The 18,161-nt window shown below is 47.9% G+C and overlaps 1 protein-coding gene across 13 annotated transcripts in view; it reads left to right on the top strand.

The window, feature by feature from the left end:
* RBFOX1 (RNA binding fox-1 homolog 1) overlaps positions 1-18,161 on the top strand; it is a 2,169,222-nt gene that overhangs the window by 697,329 nt on the left and 1,453,732 nt on the right. For 7 of the 13 annotated variants that reach the window (XM_081089189.1, XM_081089167.1, XM_081089192.1 and 4 more), the window contains exon 1: positions 10,665-11,610. The exons of the other annotated variants lie outside the window; for them this stretch is intronic. The gene's annotated coding sequence lies outside the window, so the exon portion shown is untranslated. Of the gene's footprint in view, positions 1-10,664; positions 11,611-18,161 lie in introns of those variants that run through there. 13 annotated transcript variants of the gene reach the window in all.

The raw sequence follows: 18,161 nt of genomic DNA, 5'->3' as shown, positions 1-18,161 counted from the left end.
TACTAGTAGTAGTACTAGTTCTACTGCTACTGGCACCATATTGATGAGGATGCTTTAGATCAGTGGCTCTCACCTGGAGTCACTGTGCCCCCCAGGGAGCATATGGAAATGTCTGGAGAAATTTTTGGTTCTCACCATGGAGGGTGGGGGGGGCAGTCAAGGAGTGCTGCTAGCATTAAGTGTGGTAAAGGCCAAGGTTGCTGTCATGTACGTGCATAGGTATTCCCCTCTGCCCCCCCAACAAAGGATCACCCAGCTCAAAATATCAGTAGTGCCAAGTCTGAGAAGCCTTGCTTTAGGCCATCTATAATCTTAAACAAGCTTATGCGATAGGGATGAACCCAGGGAACAGGGAAGGCAGTACTATGGTAGTTTCCAATGCTGGTTGATAGTGCAGCTCCATAATTTCATAGATGTTACTGGTTCCTTATTCTTGCCTGTCCTGTCATCCTCAGGCTACTCATAGGTATCGGTGGCAGGTCCAGAAGTCAGAGCCACACCAGGAAATATCTGGAAGGATACAAAAATAACATCTTTTCCTATGGCTTTCACTTAAGCAAATCACCCACCTTTTCCTGGATTCAATGGCATAGCCCTCCCTGGTGACCATTCCTGAGCTGATCATTTACAAGGAGCCTACAATTATCAGGCTCAGAATAGGTGTCAACTGTAATGTCCTCTGTAGTAATAGTATTATTACTTTAATTATGTCATCATCATCATCATCCCCATTTTACATACAGAGAAGTGGAGGAGTAGTGATATTTAAAAAATGTTGCGCCGAAACCGGTTTGGCTCAGTGGATAGAGCGTTGGCCTGCGGACTGAAAGGTCCCAGGTTCGATTCCGGTCAAGGGCATGTACCTGGGTTTCGGGCATATCCCCAGTGGGAGATGTGCAGGAGGCAGCTGATCGATGTTTCTCTCTCATCGATGTTTCTAACTCTCTATCTCTCTCCCTTCCTCTCTGTAAAAAATCAATAAAATATATTTTAAAAAAAAATGTTGCATAGCTCACATTGCTACTAAATGGTAGATTCTGTGGGGCGCAGCTACAGTGTTTTGGACAGGTTCAAGCCTCGGACTGATGAGAGGGCACAGTCCTCACATTGCCACGTGCAAGTCCCAGCTAGGAGGGCAGGGCCCTCCCAGTGCAATTATAACCAAAAGCTATAGTTGTAAGCTTGAACCTATGGTCTGAACACATGGCCCCCTGTGTCTGAGTGATGTGGGCTCGATAGAGTTCAGGTGCATGTAATTGAGTAGGATCGAAACTCACGAGAATGCTGTAAACATCTTGACCACGCCCTCACTTTGCCTTGTGGAATCCCGCCATAAAATAAAGACACGGCTTGGGGCGTTGGCACTGTCTCTCAGAGAAGCAGAGTCCCACCGAGACCCAGCTTTCATTCTCTTGTCTGTCTTTTCTAAGCCTTTCAGCCGCCCCCACTTGGCCGTGCCGGCGCAGCGCAAGATTCTTGATATGAAAACAGACTGTGCTACTCCAGTGCGTTATCTATTAATTTTTTAAAAAAATATATTTTATTGATTTTTTACAGAGAGGAAGGGAGAGAGATAGAGAGTTAGAAACATCGATGAGAGAGAAACATCGATCAGCTGCCTCCTGCACATCTCCTACTGGGGATATGCCTGCAACCCAGGTACATGCCCTTGACCAGAATCGAACCTGGGACCTTTCAGTCCGCAGACCGACGCTCTATCCAATGAGCCAAACCGGTTTCGGCTATCTATTAATTTTTTAAAGATGTTTTAAAAAGATGTATGATAGTACACTTTTTTAAAAACATATTTTTATTGATTTCAGAGAGGAAGGAAGAGGGGAGAGAAAGAAACATCAATGATGAGAGAGAATCATTGATTGGCTGCCTCCTGCACAACCCCTACTGGGGATTGAGCACACAACTTGGGCCTACCTGGGCATGTGCCCTTGACCGGAATTGAACCTGGGGCTCTTCAGTCTGCAGGCTGATTGCTCTATCCACTGAGCCAAACCAGTGCAGTGGTTGGCAAACTCTGGCTCGACAAACTGCAGCTCTTGAGCCACATGCGGCTCTTTGGCCTCTTGCATGTGGCTCTTCCACAAAATACTGACTTCTGCGCATGGGCCACGAAGTTTCAATTGCACTGTACGTGCGTGCCTGCAAGTGGTATTTTGTGATATTTTGTGGAAGAGCCACACTCAAGGGGCCAAAGAGCCACATGTTTGCCGACCATGGGGTTGGGCGATAGTACATTTCTCTTTTTTTAAATTAATAGTTAATTAATTAATTGTCTAAAGTTTTACATATGTCTCCTTTTTCCCACTTGACCCCTCCCCCCAGCCGTTCCCACCCAGGGCAAGCCCCCATGGCCCCTGTGTCTGTGTCCATTGGTTATTCTAATATGCATGCATACAATTCCTTTGGTTGCTAATGCACGCACCACCCGCGCCCCCTCCCCCCCCCCCACACGCACACCGCCATTTGTCTCTGTATCTAATCTTGTTCATCATATGAGTGAGATCATGTGATATTTATCTTTCTCTGACTGGTTTATTTCTTAAAGATATACTACTAAATGGCATATAAACTAGGTCATCCTTAAACCAAAGACATAGTTTAGTCTCTACTCAGCATTGGCCAAGCAGTAGGGAATCATTGTTCACTTAATTCTGATCATACTCAAAATATTTGTTTCCAAAATGCTTTTTATATAAATAGGCTCCCTTTGGTACTGCAGATCACTGAACTTCCATCTTTGTTTTTCTTACTCCAAGACCAATAGTCTAGGAATTTCTACACCCATGATCATATGTCACTAACATGTCTTAAGCCTACCTACATGGAGTATGAGTCCTGGTAAACAGAAGGACAAGATGCATCATGATTTATGCTTCATGAACCCAGCTCTGACACAAAATAGACCAGTTTTGGGTCCTGGCCTAAACTTTCACCAGCTCTGTGTGTGTGACCAACTCACTGAATCTCCTCTTTCTTTTAAGCTTTGCTCCCCTCATTTTAAAAACAGAAATAAAATAGTACTTAAAGTTATGCAGTGAAGATTAAATAATACATCTGAAACGTTTATATAGTAAATGTCACATGCTTGTTATCGCTACTGCTATTCTTATCATCATGATTGTTCCAAATGTTATTTTTGCTAATGTTATTGCTATCTTCATCAGTATTTGGAAGATTAAAGGCAGGAGAGGAAAAGGGATGAGCCCAAGGCGAAGTGGAGAAACCATCATGTTGAGTATTTCAAAGACATTTTTTAAAAAGAAAATTAATCTTTTCAGAAAAAGGGAGCTCATTCCTGGACACTGGATGGCTTATTCTTAGTATTAAGTGCCTTGGTTAATATAAAAACACTGCAGTACATGATAGTTGGTGAGTTATCGGAACCAATCACTAATTACATATCGAGCATCTGCCACATGCCTAATGATTAAGGAGGGGGATGGAGAATGTAGGGTGTAATCCATTCCCATGTGGTCCTCACACTGTTTTAATTAGGTATTAGTTGACCCGGAGTGTGATAAAGCTTTGAGGTAAGTCTGAAGCCTGAGAACTCGAGGGCAAGGCAGGTCTTCCATAATACTGGGATTGTGGGAAGAATCTTATTAAATCAGAGTCATTTATAAAAAACAAAAATTTGTGCACTTGGGGGAGAGAGGGGGTCCCTCAGCCGGCCTGTGCCCACTCGCAGCCTGGGACCCCTTGGGAGATAATGACCTACTGGCTTAGACCCACTCCTGGGTGGCAGAGGGCAGGCCCAATCCCTAGGTGCAGCCCCTGGTTGGGCTCAGAGCAGGGCCGATTGGGGAGTTGGGGCACCGCCCCCTGTCATGCACAGAGCAGGGCAGATCAGGAGGTTGCGATGCCACCCCAAGTCACGTTCAGGGTAGGGCCAATTGGAGGGTTGGGGCGCCGCCCCCTGTCACACTCAAGGCAGGGTCAATAGGGAGGTTGCGGCGCCACCCCCTGTCATGCATAGAGCAGGGCCAATCAGGGGGTTGGGGCGCTGCCCCCTGTCACGCACAGAGCAGGGCCCATCAGGGGGGTTGGGGCTCCATTCCCTGTCACCCACAGAGCAGGGCCGATTAGGGGGTTGGGGAGCTCCCCCCTGTCATGCACAGAGCAGGCCCATCAGGGTGTTGAGGAGCTCCCCCCTGTCACGCACAGAGCAGGGCCCATCAGGGTGTTGGGGAGCTCCCCCTGTCATGCACAGAGCAGGGCCAATCAGGGGGTTGAGGAGCTCCCCCCTGTCACTCACAGAGTAGGGCTGATCAGGTGGTTGGGGCACCGCCACTGTCACACTCAGGGCAGGGCCGATGGGGAGGTTATGGCTCTACCCCGTCATACACAGAGCAGGGCCCGTGGGGGGCGGGGGGGATTGGGGCGCCGCACCCTGTCACACACAGAGCAGGGCCGATCAGGGGGTTGGGGCACCGCACCCTGTCACACACAGAGCAGGGCCGATCAGGGGGTTGGGGCACCGCACCCTGTCACACACACAGAGCCGCAGGGTGATCAGGGGGTTGGGGAGCTCCCCCCTATCAGGCACAGAGCATGGCTGATCAGGGGGTTGGGGCACCTTCCCCTGTCATGAACAGAGCAGGGTGGATAGGGAGGTTGTGGCCCCGCCTCGTCACACACAGAGCCGCAGGGCGATCAGGGGGTTTGGGCACTGCCCCCTGTCTCGCTGATCCCGGTGCTGGGAGGCCTCGCGTCTCCTCTGATCCCAGTGCTGGGAGGCATATTACCCTTTTACTATATAGGATAGAGGCCTGGTGCACGGGTGGGGGCCGGCTGGTTTGCCCTGAAGGGTGTCCTGGATCAGGGTGGGGGTCCCCACTGGGGTGCCTGGCCAGCCTGGGTGAGGGGCTAATGGCTGCTTGCAGCTGGTCACGCCCCTTTCAGGGTGGGGGTCCCCACTGGGGTGCCTGGCCAGTCTGGGTGAGGGGCTGAGGGCTGTTTTCAGGCTGGTGGGTGACTGAAGCTCCCAACCGCTCCTTTTTTTCTTTTTTTCTTTTTTTTTAATTCTGGGCCAGCTTTAGCTCTGAGGCTTGGCTCCAGCTCTTAGGCCTCGGCTGCTGAAAGCAGGTATCTGGTTTGTTTGGGTTCTATAATCAAAACACTCTTTCAACTCCAGCTCTGAGATCCTGGCTGGCCGAAAGCAGGTTTCTGGGGTTTTGTTTAGCTTCTATATTTGTAACAATGTTTCAAACTGCAAGCTCAGAGGCCGGCAGTGGCAGGCGGGGAACGTTCGAGTCCTCTGTCACTGAAGCAAGCAAGCCTCATGTTCGCTTCAAGCAGCCTGGCTGTCGGCCACCATCTTCGCTGGCAGTTAATTTGCATATCGCCCTGATTAGCTAATGGGAAGGGTAGCAGAGGCATGGCTAACTACCATGTTTCTCTTTTATTAGATAGGATATGAGAACTGCATCCTCTCTTCAGTGACTGCTATTGAAAAGTATCCTTTGGGAAGAGAAACTGGATGCTTGACTACTTCAAGTTCTTTTAATTTGCTTTTTCCTTCCTTCTCCTAGTCCAGTGTTTGGCAAACTGTGGCCCCTTGAGTGTGGCTCTTCCACAAAATACCACATGCAGGCACGCACGTACAGTGCGATTGAAACTTCGTGGTCACACTCAAGGGGCCAAAGAGCCGCATGTGGCTCGCGAGCCACAGTTTGCCGACCACTGTTCTAGTCTGTCTAATATACCACCCGTCATCCCTAAAACTCTTGGAATACTGTGGAGTAACCAAATAAGCCCTAGAATTCACTAGACATTTACACTGAAAAGTTCTTTAAAAATGTAAAATAGTAATTAGTAAAATGATCATTGAAACATCAGTAAAGACAGAGCCATGTCCAGGCCATGGGCACTGGAGTTATGGATGGTGGGTCTTGGCAGGATTGAGTTTTCTACCAAAAACTGCCTGGTGAGGCAAACATGCCTTTCATTTCAATTCAGGGCCCTTTCCCCAGCCTACGGCTTAGGTGTTCATTGTCTTGCCTCCCCCACCACCTTTCAGCCCTTTGAATTCAGCATGACTCTGCTGAACAGATTTGCTGTTCCCTGTACTCTGTTTTGCTTCAGTCTCATAGGCTGTGTTCTTTTTCAGGAATGTCCTTCACACAACTCTTTGGGTAATTCCTACTTCTCTGCTTAGAGGTGATCTCCTCTAGAAAGCTTTGCCTGACTTCCTTTCTTTGGCCCTTGTTTGTTTACATGTTTCATTCTTTCAAAACTATTTGGATGTTTATTTATGTGCCTACCTATCATATTAGACTATATGCTTCTTGAGTGCAGAGACTGTGTCTAGTTTATATAATAAATGATTTCCATGAGAGACTAGCCTCCTGTAAGATACATGTTTGATGGCTGAAAAAATTAAAGAGTAAATGAATACAGGTGAGCAGGTTGAGCACTCAATCCATCTCAAAGAGGTCAGCTCACTGAGGTAGCAATCACCGTAGGGAAGAAGGATGGTTCACCAAACAGCTATTAAGCTTATGATGTGCTAGGTACCATGCACTAATGAAAAGTCCTTGGCATCGAGGACATTTCAGTCTAATGGAGGAGAACAGCGTTTACTATAGGTGGAGACAAATGATACGATAAAGTTAAGTTGAGGTGCTCAGGGAGTTCAAAACAGGGACACTGGCCTTATCTCTGTGTGAGGGTGGGGTTGTCAGGGAGAAAGTGAGATCCACATGGAGATCTAAAATATAAACAGGAGCTATACAGGCAAAGAGGGTCTGTAGAATAATTCTAGATTGGAGGGACAACATGTGCAAAGGGTTGGAGACAAGCAAGAGCTGATTACCACTGGAGCATAGGGTCAGTGCAAAATGAGAACCAGTTAACCCAGGAGGTTTTAACCCACGTGGAAGACTTTAGACTTCACCTTGGGGGGCAATGAGGAGCCATAGAATGACCCTAAGTTTGAAAGTGAGATGATGCAATTTACACTCGCTATAGATCTTGAGCGCTTTGAGCAGGGTTCGTGCACTCTTGGCCATCCATGAGACTACAAAGTCATTCTTTCCTAACGGTTTTATGGAAGACACCATTTTGACATCTGCTTAAGTCTCAAATTGTAAAGTATTTTTCATGTCCAGTAGGAGGAGCCAAAGTCTCCATGTTCTTTACAGTTAGAGCTGGGAGCTTCTGGGCCCTAGGTTGTCCTAGTTATTTATTTCAGCACCTCTCCTTACCGACCAGTGGCTCAACATAGAGGAAAGAGAAAAACTGCCTAGAATGGGAAAGGTTCTTGTGAAAAGAAACTAATACTTTCCAAATGAATAGCATGATAGCATGCTATATTGATCTTTACTCTAATTCTGTTTTAAATTGTAATGGATGTCTCCCTCACTCATGGTAAGTGTTCTTAAGCCACGTAGCAACACAGGTATTAGTGAGTCATGCCTGACACTCATTGCTAATGTAACTAAGCTTATTTCTACTCCAAAATAAATAAGTCAGAGTCTACTTGATTTTGAGATAGTTGAATATGTTTTATTTCATTTCCAATGGAAAATATATATTAAAAAATAATAAAAGCACCCAGAGATTACCCATTTTAATGAAACAACAGCCAGTGTTTCTGCCTTGAATGATTGCATTTTTCCCCTTCAGGAATAAAAAAGGAGCAGAGAGAAACAATTCCTGTTGGTGAATTTGCACAAAACATTATATTTCAACAGAACTTCCCATTAACTGCCATTTATTTCTTCTCTCATTATTGATAATTTGCTTTTAAATTGAGAATACCTCTTTTACAACCCATCTCATCTCCCTGCGCGGCTAGACAATTACATTTAAATTCCGTGGTTTTTCCCATTGTGAACAATTTCTAGGGGAAATGATTATGATGTTAGTAACCCAGATTTATGGCTTCATTGTGCTATCACTGAAGGATAAGAGACCAGTAGAAAGGGAAAAAAGTTGTTTACATACAAATATATTATTACCAAAGAGAGTCCTAAGAAAGCATATGGTAAAACCAACCCTAATTGCAAAATTACCTACTGGGGCCAAATGATAAAAGATGTCTTTCTGGGTTTTTCAAATTTATTTTCTCAAATGATGATAAAATGGCACATTAAAAAAAATTCCAGCCCAGCCGGCGTAACTCAGTAGTGTTGAGCATGGACCTATGAACCAGGAGGTCACGGTTCAATTCCGGGTCAGGGCACATGCCCAGGTTTCAGGCGTGATTCCCAATGTGGGGCATGCAGGAGGCAGTTGATCAGTTATTCTCTCTCATCATTGATATTTCTATCTCTCCCTTTCCCTCTCCTTTCTTCTGTGAAATCAATAAAAAAAATCATACATATATTTTAATTTCTAGTTGTTGATAGAAGTTCCCTTTCTTTGTTTTACTCTAATGTTGTAAGATATGTAGCCTGACAGGACTGTAGAGGAACTCCTCTGATACTATTATTTGTTAGGCACAAGGCAATACATATGATACAAAGCAATACATGTAACATATCCCCTACTTTTGGAAATCTGCGGTCCTACTTGGAAGAGGGGCCATGCTGGAAAGAAAAAACATACAAACATACACAAGAAAAGGATAGAATAGGAAAATGAACATCAGCCTCAGACCCAATGCTCAGTCTGATCTGGCCTTGTCCAATGGCACACACAAGGCAGCATGGGTATTAGGATATCACATCAAATATGGAAGACCTGCCCAGGAATCCTGGTTCCTTGCAGTTGTGTGCCCTTGAGCAAACTTTAACTCCCAGGACCTTAAACTTTCCTGTGCAACAAAATCACCTAGAATGTTCACTTCTTTTTTAAAAAAAAACACAGAGTTTCTGGCCTAGGGAAGTGAGTCCAGGGCGGAGTTCAGGGAAGAAGAAACATCCCTTGAACCTCTCTAAGCATTCATTTTGTGACTTGTGAAATGAATACACCCACAGTACCTACTTCAACTAGTCGTTGGGAAAGTTGAATGTAAATGCTTAAAATAGCATCTGGTGAAAAGTAAATGCTTACCAAGTGGTCAGCACTTGTTAAGGAGTCACGGGCCTTCAGGCTCTACGGCAACTGCTAAGAGGTCAACCTCTAGACCAGTGGCTCCCAACCATTTCTTGGCCAATCCCCCCCTAAGCTTCTCTAAAATCCTGATGCCCCCCTGTGACATATAATTCTTATTATTTAAAAAGTGAACTCCTATGTGGCGAGCGGGCATGGCCATGGCATACTTAGCCCCAGGGCGCCTTACGTGCCATGCCAGCTCAGCCTGGTTCAGTGACCCTGAGTGGGGGTGGTGAAAGACTTAGAAAAGACAGACAAGAGAATGAAAGCTGGGTCTCGGTGGGACGCTGTCCTCTCTGATGGAGACCTAGCGACAGCGAGAGCGCCCACAAGCCGTGTCTTTATTTCATAGCAGATGCCACGAGGCAAAGTAAGGGTGTAATCAAGATGTTTACAACATTCTCGTGGGTTTAAATCCTACTCAACTACATGCACCTGAACTACATCACTCGGGCACGTGGGGCCACGTGTTCAGACCACAGGTTCAAGCTGACAACTATGGCTGTTGGCTATAATTGTGCTGGGAGGGCTCTGCCCTCTAAGCTGGGACTTGCACATGGTCATGAGAGGACTGTGCCCTCTCATTAGTCCAAGGCTTGAACCTGTCCAAACACTGTAGCCCCGCCCCACACTCCTATTCACGTGGAGGAAGCCTAAAAGGCCATTAACTTGGTTTAAACAAGCTTCCAAAGAACATGGCATCCATGAAAGAGAAAAATGAAAGAACAAAAGGACAGTTGAAGTACTGAGGAAGAAATCCCTAAGAAATTGTTAAAATAATAATAATAATAATAATAATAATAATAATATGAAGTGATATAAAAATAGCAAATAAAGTTTCAAAACATATAATGGAGAACTGAAATGCATAAATATGTCACAATATATTTTACATACTATATATAAGGCCCCTAGAACAATAAGAAATACTAAAACATTCACTGTTAATGACTCATTCTGGAATTGCCCCCCTTAAAATCAAATTGCCCCCCACCCCCTGAGGGGCATGTGCCCCATGTTGGGAACCACTGTTCCAGAACCTTCTAGAGTCTGCACCATGTATGCAGATTTGGTGGCCAGTAAGATGCCAGGGCAGGGAGGCCCAGGCCTGTAGGCATTCTTTCCCTGCATTGCATTGGGTCTGGATAACTTTTTGCATCTTGGATATTGCTCCAGATTTACAGATTCACCAGAAAACTTCCTTAGACCAAGAGTAGTATGGGCCAAAAACTGCCTCCGCTTACTAACTCACCATCTCTCCCAGGTATTTGCCTGCTCTCTGAGGGTGGTGGGGTGGTGAAGGGTGGGAATAGAGTGGGGCACTCATGCTCAATGGCCTGCCCACTTTGGGAGACAAGGTCTTCAGGAGGGAAAGGGCCTGGGCTCACTGACCCCACTGCCAACTTTTCCCCCTTCACCCGTTAGGCCAGAAGCAGGAGCTCTGAGTCGCACCAGCTGCCGCCCCGCTGGAAGCGGGACTGCAAGCGTGATGGTGGCGGAGGCAGCGCCCGCGATGCAAAGGGGGAGGGGGTGTCCCTCGCGAACCGGATTATTTTTGGCTCCGCAGCCTGGGCTGCTCGCCGCCTGTCGTGCGCGCACACACATTCGCGCACACACATTCACACACACACACACGCACACACTCACACGCGCGCGCACACGCGCACTCGCATGCACACATTTTTGCGCTCGCTCTCTTGCGCTCTCCTTTGTTTATTTTCTAATCTATATTTTTGTTTGAAGATCTTCTCCTCACTCTTTCCCGCCCGCCCGCCAGTGCTCTCCTGGGCCTGCCGGGCGCACACCGCTCCCCTCCATCACCCCAGCCCTCCTCCCGGTCTCCCCGAGCTCGGGGTTTGAAGGTCACCTCCTTTCCTGTCCCCGTGCGAGCCGCGCCACCGCCGCCTCCTCCGCTGGAGCCCGTGGCACAGGCTGCGCTGCCCTGAAGTGGTTCTCACAGCGGCAGCGGCAGCGGACCCAGCCCAGGGGCCGCGAAGGGTGGGGAACCCCAACTCAAGAAGGGAATCCCTCCTGCTTCGCCCGCTGCACCCTCGGTGAGGCGGGGGCCCCCTGCCAGCCCCGGAACGGCAGAGGCAGCAGTAGCGGACCCACGCGAGTGCCTCCGCCTCAGGGCAGGGGGAGGAAAGTGTGAAGAGGACACCGGCATCTGGAGGGGAAAGCCGTGCGCCCCGCCTCTGCATCCCGAGCGGGAGGACCGCGAGCCTCCGACCCAGGCAGAGCGCGGAGCGGCGGAAGGCGGACGGCGCGCCCAGGGCTGTGACCCCCGGCGCTCCTGACCCGTGGCCGCCGCCAGGGCCCGGGCTGTCCGGCTCCGCGCCGCGCCCAGCTGCGCCCAGTCTGCCGCCCAGGCAGGGGCGCCAGGGCGGGGCTGACCTGCCAGCGAAGTTGCGGACAGCGTGGGAGAAGCCAGCACCCCCCTTTCGCTGCCTCCAGCTCGCGGTGAGAGTGGCTGGGGGTGCAGAAAGCGCCGGGAATTCGCGGGGCTGGGGTCCAGCGCAAGACGACCTGAGCTCGGCGGGCCTGGAGTTCTAGGTAAGTCCAAGAGGAGTTACCCCCTGCGTCCCCCTGACCTTAACGAGAGGGTCCCCACAAAGGGCAGGGCTGGGTGCTTGCTGGAGGTGGGCGCGCTGGACTGGGAACTTTTTCAGCATGGTGGAGCGGTCTCCCTGCATGTGCTCCGGGGGTCCTGAGATCCTTAGCCCCCTGGGTCCCCCACCCCGCGTCGCTCCCAGAAGCACGCCCTTCCTCCGGAGCCTCAGAGCACCCCAGGAACACGCAGGCTGCCTCGTCCATCCCCCAGGGAGCGAGTCCCAGGTGCCTGGAGCGGTTGGAAGCTGCCTGCGCACTTTGGTTCCTCTCCCTGGCCTGTTGGAAGCGGGCAATCCTCGCGCCGCCCTAGTCCCTGCCTTCTCAACAGCCCTTTGTGAGGACGGAGGGAGGGGGCACTTGGGTGGCCGGGCATGGGGAACCCCTGGTGGGAGGCGGGGAAAGGGGGAGGAGGGTCGCTGAGCTGGAGGGAGAGCATCCGCATCCGTGTTGGCACCGGTGCCCTGAGATGTCACTTTAGACCCCAGGAGAGGGACTCAGATTGGGAACTCAGGACCTGGAAACTCCGGCTTGAGCCCTGGGTTCCTTCCATGCTTTAGAACAGGTCCATGGGGAGGGGACCCCGGAGGCAGCAGGCCTCCATGCAGGGAGGAGAGGAGTCCTGGGAGAAGACCAGGGGTCAACCCTTGTCCGCCCCAATTCCCCCTGTCCAAGAATGGAGGCAAGGGCAGGGTTAGCCCGCACTGCTCCCACATCCCCGTGCCTCGGGGTGGGGGTGGGGGTGGGGGTGGGGGTGGGGGTGGGGGTGGGGGCAGGCACCTGGCTTGATGCTTCTGGTATCACTGAGGCACCAACTTCAGGGATCAGAAGCTGCCTGCAGAAGCAGAGGGAAAGACCCAGACTGGTGGGGACCAGTGGTCACCAACTCCAGCCCCTGTGGCCTGGGCATGGGGGTTTCCTTGCTCCTGCTCAGGCAAAGCCTGGGGTGCACCTGCTTGCCTGCCAAGGAGCATCTGGGGTGGCGCTGTTCATGTGCTTGGAAATTGCAGGGTGGTTCAGGGAATTGGCACCCAACAGCGGCTCTTCTCAGTTGAACTTAGAAAAAATTGGGGGAGGTGTCTGGAAATAGCTTTGTCTGAGCTGAAATAGGATGTGCCATACTTTGAGTTTCCTTTTACAATAATAATGATTATTTATTTTATATTTTTAAAAAGTCCAATGCACCAAGAGGCCTGGCCTTGTTGGCCCAAGTTTAGGACTCACCCCAGCTAGAGATCCCGCCCTGCCCCTGTCCTAGTTCATTCACCTTCCATTTCCCATTTATTTTTGTTATAAAAGAAAAAAAAAAAGATGAGAGAGCCTGGATCCTTTCAATTTTTAAGTGACCACAGAGGGCCTGGCTGGAGCCATTGGCAGATTTATTTTTGGCCAAGGTCTTTTTTTCATCAGTGGCAGAGGACCTGGGGCCTGTGAAGGGTAAAGGTGGCCCTGACAGGGGCTGACTCCAAACCTTCCTGCTTTGGGGGCTCATCTGGGAAGCACTGGGCCCAGAGGAATCCACTGGGTTTCCCATAAAGTAGCTCATGGTTGAATTGGGGCCTGAAGAAACGGGCATCATCTGGTACAATTTTTATTTTTGAGGACCCCTTAAGGGTTCAGAGAGTAGTTTTATGGCAAAGAGCACAGGGCTTCTCACTCTGCCACCTGCTAGCTGTGTAATCTTGGGCAAGTTACTTAACATCTCTGTGCCCGTTTGTTCACCTGTCAAATGAGAGTTTTAGTGATAGTATTGAGCCTAAAGGGTTTGGGGGAGAATGAAATAAATTAGGAAACATTTAGAAAAGGGTCTGGCACATGGTAAGTGCCTGCATAATGTTAGTTCTCTTTATTTAAAAAAAATCAAATAGATTATATTTTTGCGTCTTATGACACCTGGTGGGATAGAAAAAGCAAGCAGTTTCACACACACACACACACACACACACACACACACTTGCTTTTTAACAAGGATGAAATGGAAACAAAAAAGGGAGGCTAATCCTCAAAGGGAGAATGCTCAGAGAACCCCCAGTCTCGGAGAGAAAGCTGGTCTGACCTCTCCTCCTCCACTCTCCACAAGTTCTAAGAGGGATCAGCAACTTGCCGCCCCCTGGTTGGGATGTAGATTGGTGGCATTTGACACCATCTCAACAAGCAGGAATACACTGATACTGAGTTTATACAAGTGTGCCTTTCTCCTAACCACTTGGAAGGCCAGCTGCTCCTCGGCCTCCTGGGATGAAAGTATCATCTTAGTAAATGTTACTTTCCGCCGAACACACTATCTTTACCGTCACCCCGTGGCCCCAGAGTCTTCCACTCAGAAACCAGCCAACGTGCGGGTCTGAGATGATCTCTCCTCCTGGAATTGACCCGCTCTGCCCTATTTTCTCTTCATGATAATTGATGCTATTTTTTTACCTGCTCCTCTCAGGTCTGAGCACAGGCCTTTTAGACATCCTCACGTCTCTGATGACTTGTTTTTTTTTTTTAAAACCAAGTCTAGTCTTTTCAGTTCAAACCATACCAAATCCTTCAATTTTATAGAATTTCTTTTAGATAACTTTCTTTTTAATCTAGAAAACTGAGTCTGCCCTGCATAAATATGTCTGATATTTCACCTTTCCAAGAATTAGACCATTTTATCTGCATGCTTTAAGCTGATGTGCGGAGTCATGAACACATTCTAACAGGGAAATCGGATCTGACATGGAAAAGACCCTGGGGACTCAGGGATTCCCAGCATCATGAATGGAGACTTATTGGAACCCAAAGTGCACTTACTCTGAAGGACACAGCCCAGCTAGTCCCACCTTGGCCTCCCAGGATGGAGCTAGGCAGTAAGCCTGCGCCACAATTTCATATTGGTTGACGTTTCAAAAACTATCTGGTAATTTATCCCATTCACATCACCCATATTTCCCGAAACAAAATTTTGTTGTGCCTAAGTCTTCAAACTTGGAGATGATTTTAAAAAATATATTTTCATGTGTTCTAAAAATCATTTTTATTTTCAATTACAGTTGACATACATCATTATATTCGTTTCACATAACTTAATAAGTGATCACCCCAATAAATCTTGCACCCATCCAACACCACGCATCGTTATTAGAATATTATTGACTGTATTCCCTAGGCCTGTGGTCGGCAAACTGCAGCTTGTGAGCCACATGCGGCTCTTTAGTCCCTTGAGTGTGGCTCTTCCACAAAATACCACATACGGGCGCACACATACAGTGCAATTGAAACTTCGTGGCCCATGCGCAGAAGTCGGTATTTTGTGAAAGAGCCACACTCAAGTGGCCAAAGAGCCACATGTGGCTCGCAAGCCACAGTTTGCTAACCACTGCCCTAGTCTCTCCATTACATCCCCATGAGTATTCTGTAACAACCAGTTTGTACTTCTTAATCCCTTCACCTTTTGCACCCATCCTCTCAACACCCCTCCCATCTGGCAACCAAGAAAAAGTTTTCTGTATCTGAGTCTGTTTCTGTTCTACTTGTTTATTTTGTTTGTAGATGCAATTGTTGATAGATATGTATTTATTGCCATTTTATTGTTTATATTTTCTATCTTAAAGAAGACCTTTAACATTTCATATAATATTGGTTTGGTGGTGATGAACTCCTTTAACTTTTTCTTATCTGGGAAGCTCTTTTTATGTCCCTCGATTCTAAATGATAGCTTTGCAGGATAGAGTAATCTTGGTTATAGGTCCTTGCTTTTCATCACTTTGAATATTTCTTGCCATTCCGATGTTCTTAAAGAAGCTGTGAGGCTCTGCTTAATGCCTCCCTCCCTTATTTCATATATATCTCAAGGCATGAGTGTAAATATTAAAACTTTGATTAAAGAATTAATCAGTGAATGAACTTCAGCATGAGGGACACCCGGCACCTTCAGATGACTTCAGCAGAGAACATGGTTGGACTCGGTTGTAGGGTCTGGGGTTCGTATAGGGAGAGACAAGCATCGTCACGCTTTGTACTGCAGTTGCTCTGAGCACTGTGGTCACCATTGGTTTGTCATTGCTTACTACCCAAGAAACATGGGTGACTACTACAGATGGGAGTGTTTGTCTTGGGGGAAGGAGTGGCTAATGCAATAAATGTTTATCCAGAACCCACCACAGGTCAGAGTTCTGCTCGGGGAACAAGGCTGATGAGAACATTGCCATCTTGGAGCTTCTATTGTCATGGGGGAAGCCAGACAATAAGCAAGGGATAGAAACATATTTTTATAAGGATAATGACAAGGGTTACAAAAATTATGTGATAATTTTATAGCGACTTGGCAGGACTTTCCAAGGAGGAGAGATTTGAGCTGAGATCTGAGTGAAAAGAAGTAGCTGATATGTTTCAAGCTAGACATTCATGTTGTATCTATGGAGCATCTATTATGTGTCAAGTCCTGTTCAAACACCTGAAATAGAGTTATATTACAAACAAACAACCCTGTAGCCAATGTACCTTCCATTCTGAGGTGGTTAAAGAGAGTTTCAGAGAGCAGAAACAGCAAGTGCAAAGGCCCTAAGGCTGTAACAATGATAACACTCGTAGAGGAAGTTGGCTCATATTGGCCTTTTGAGGCCTGGTGAGGAGTCTGGATATTATTTCAGTGGGAATCTATTGGAAGGATTAATGCAGAGAATTACCTTGATCTGTTTTCGGCTTAGACATTGTGGAAAACACTGATGTTTTTGAGAAGAGTCAATAAACAAGCATGCCTTCCAGGCCAGCCAGCTTTTGTCTTAAAGTTCTGATTCATCTCTGTAACCAAATTTGGTCCTCGGACTTCCTGGCCTCTCAATGGGTAAGCCCTTTAACACCTAAGAAATTAAACCTTGTTTCCCCACCTCCTTTGGGGACTTAAAACAAAATCTTTCATTCAAGGAGAGAGATTAGTTTCTAGGGAAGAAGAACCTCAAGTTTCTCAGTAATACTCTGCTGTGTGTGGGTGGGACATTGAGTCTGCATCAGCATACAATGTCCTATTAGCGGTTCTTTTTCCTAAGGGTCCCTTCAAAGAATCAACACTCCTGCCTCCCTCCCCACCCTACCCCCCACCCCCACTCTCTTTCCTATGGTTTGACTGACATGTCTCCATTGGTTTACCATTGCTTACTACAGATCCTCTTTATTGATCCTATTCCAGTAGGTTCCCTTTCATATTTTTTAAAAAATATGTTTTCATTTATTTTTTTAGAGAGAGAAGAAGGGAGTGGGAGAAAGAGAGAAACATCGATGTGAGAGAAAACAGTGAGTGATCAGTTGCCTCCCGTATGTTCCCAAACCAGGCACCGAACTCTGGACTGAACCCACAACCTGGGCATGTGCCCTGAACGGGAATCCAACAGGTGACCTTTTGGTGCCTGGGATCATGCTCAACCAACTGAGCCACTCTGGCCACCGCCAGGCCAGTAGGTTCCCTTCCAGAGTGTGGCCACGTGTTCCTCCTGTTGGTAGGTGTGATGGTGGATATTGGCAGGAAGAGATGAGTTGTTTTGTGCGCTGAGTGCACCTGACACCACCTGTCTTGGGAGGCTCTCCTGGTGCATGGAACATGGAGGGTTTGGACATGTGGAGAGTTCAACTTTCTTCCCAGGTTTGATCCCCTGCACCTGTCTCTTTATCCACAACCCTGGAATCCTGTGGTTGCCTGTTAGATATGCTGTGGTAACAATAATAAGTTTGTATGTTTTGAACACTTCCTACTCAAGGCAAGCTGTGCTAAGCGCTCTACCTGCATCATTCCTGTGTAGCAGCCGTGTTTTCTTGACAAGCGATCATCCTCCCCTCCACAGTTCACTTCCTTCTCCTCCTACTCATCCTTCAACTTACAACTCAACCGGTCCTTTTTTCCGGAGAAACCCTCCCTCTTTCCCTGTGTGGATTTTCCTTCCTTACAGCTACCCTCGGGGCAGCTTTGTATTTACATGAGAGCCTGTGTCTTATTCTTTCCCCTGCTCCCTGGATGGTAAACTCAGTGGGCCGTGGACACACCTGGTTTTGAATCACTGTGTCCCTGGCATGTAGCGCAGTGGTTGGCACAGAGTCAACACTTGACGTGGAAATAATGGATTATTCCATTTGATCCTTCTAGCACACTAAGAGGTGAATTCGTTTCATATCCCACTGTGCAGGCAGATAGCTAGGTGTAGGCGGCTTAGGCAATTTGTCTCAGGACAGCAGGTGAGTGGCACGCCCAGGACTTGGACGGTCTGAGTCGGTAGTGGTAGCCGTGATATGAATCACTACATACACTGCCTCTTCTGCCTTTGTGGTGCTCCGGAGGGAGGAGGCTGTGGTGCGCAGTGGTTAGGGGGGCTTGCTGCTTAGCTTGAGTTGCTCAATGGTGCAGTGAGTCTATCAGAGGCACGAAAAGAAAGAGGGCACCTGTTTCTAATGCCACACATTTCTTTATTGCATAAGAGTGGCCTGTACTGCAGTGGTGCAATCTGACTCTCGTTTTGCCGTTTTCTCTTCCGAGCCCC

This window comes from Myotis nattereri (assembly GCF_964212035.1).
Source record: "Myotis nattereri genome assembly, chromosome: 4".
In the NCBI taxonomy this organism is placed as follows: Eukaryota; Metazoa; Chordata; class Mammalia; order Chiroptera; family Vespertilionidae; genus Myotis; species Myotis nattereri.
This window is presented reverse-complemented; position numbering and strand designations above follow the sequence as displayed.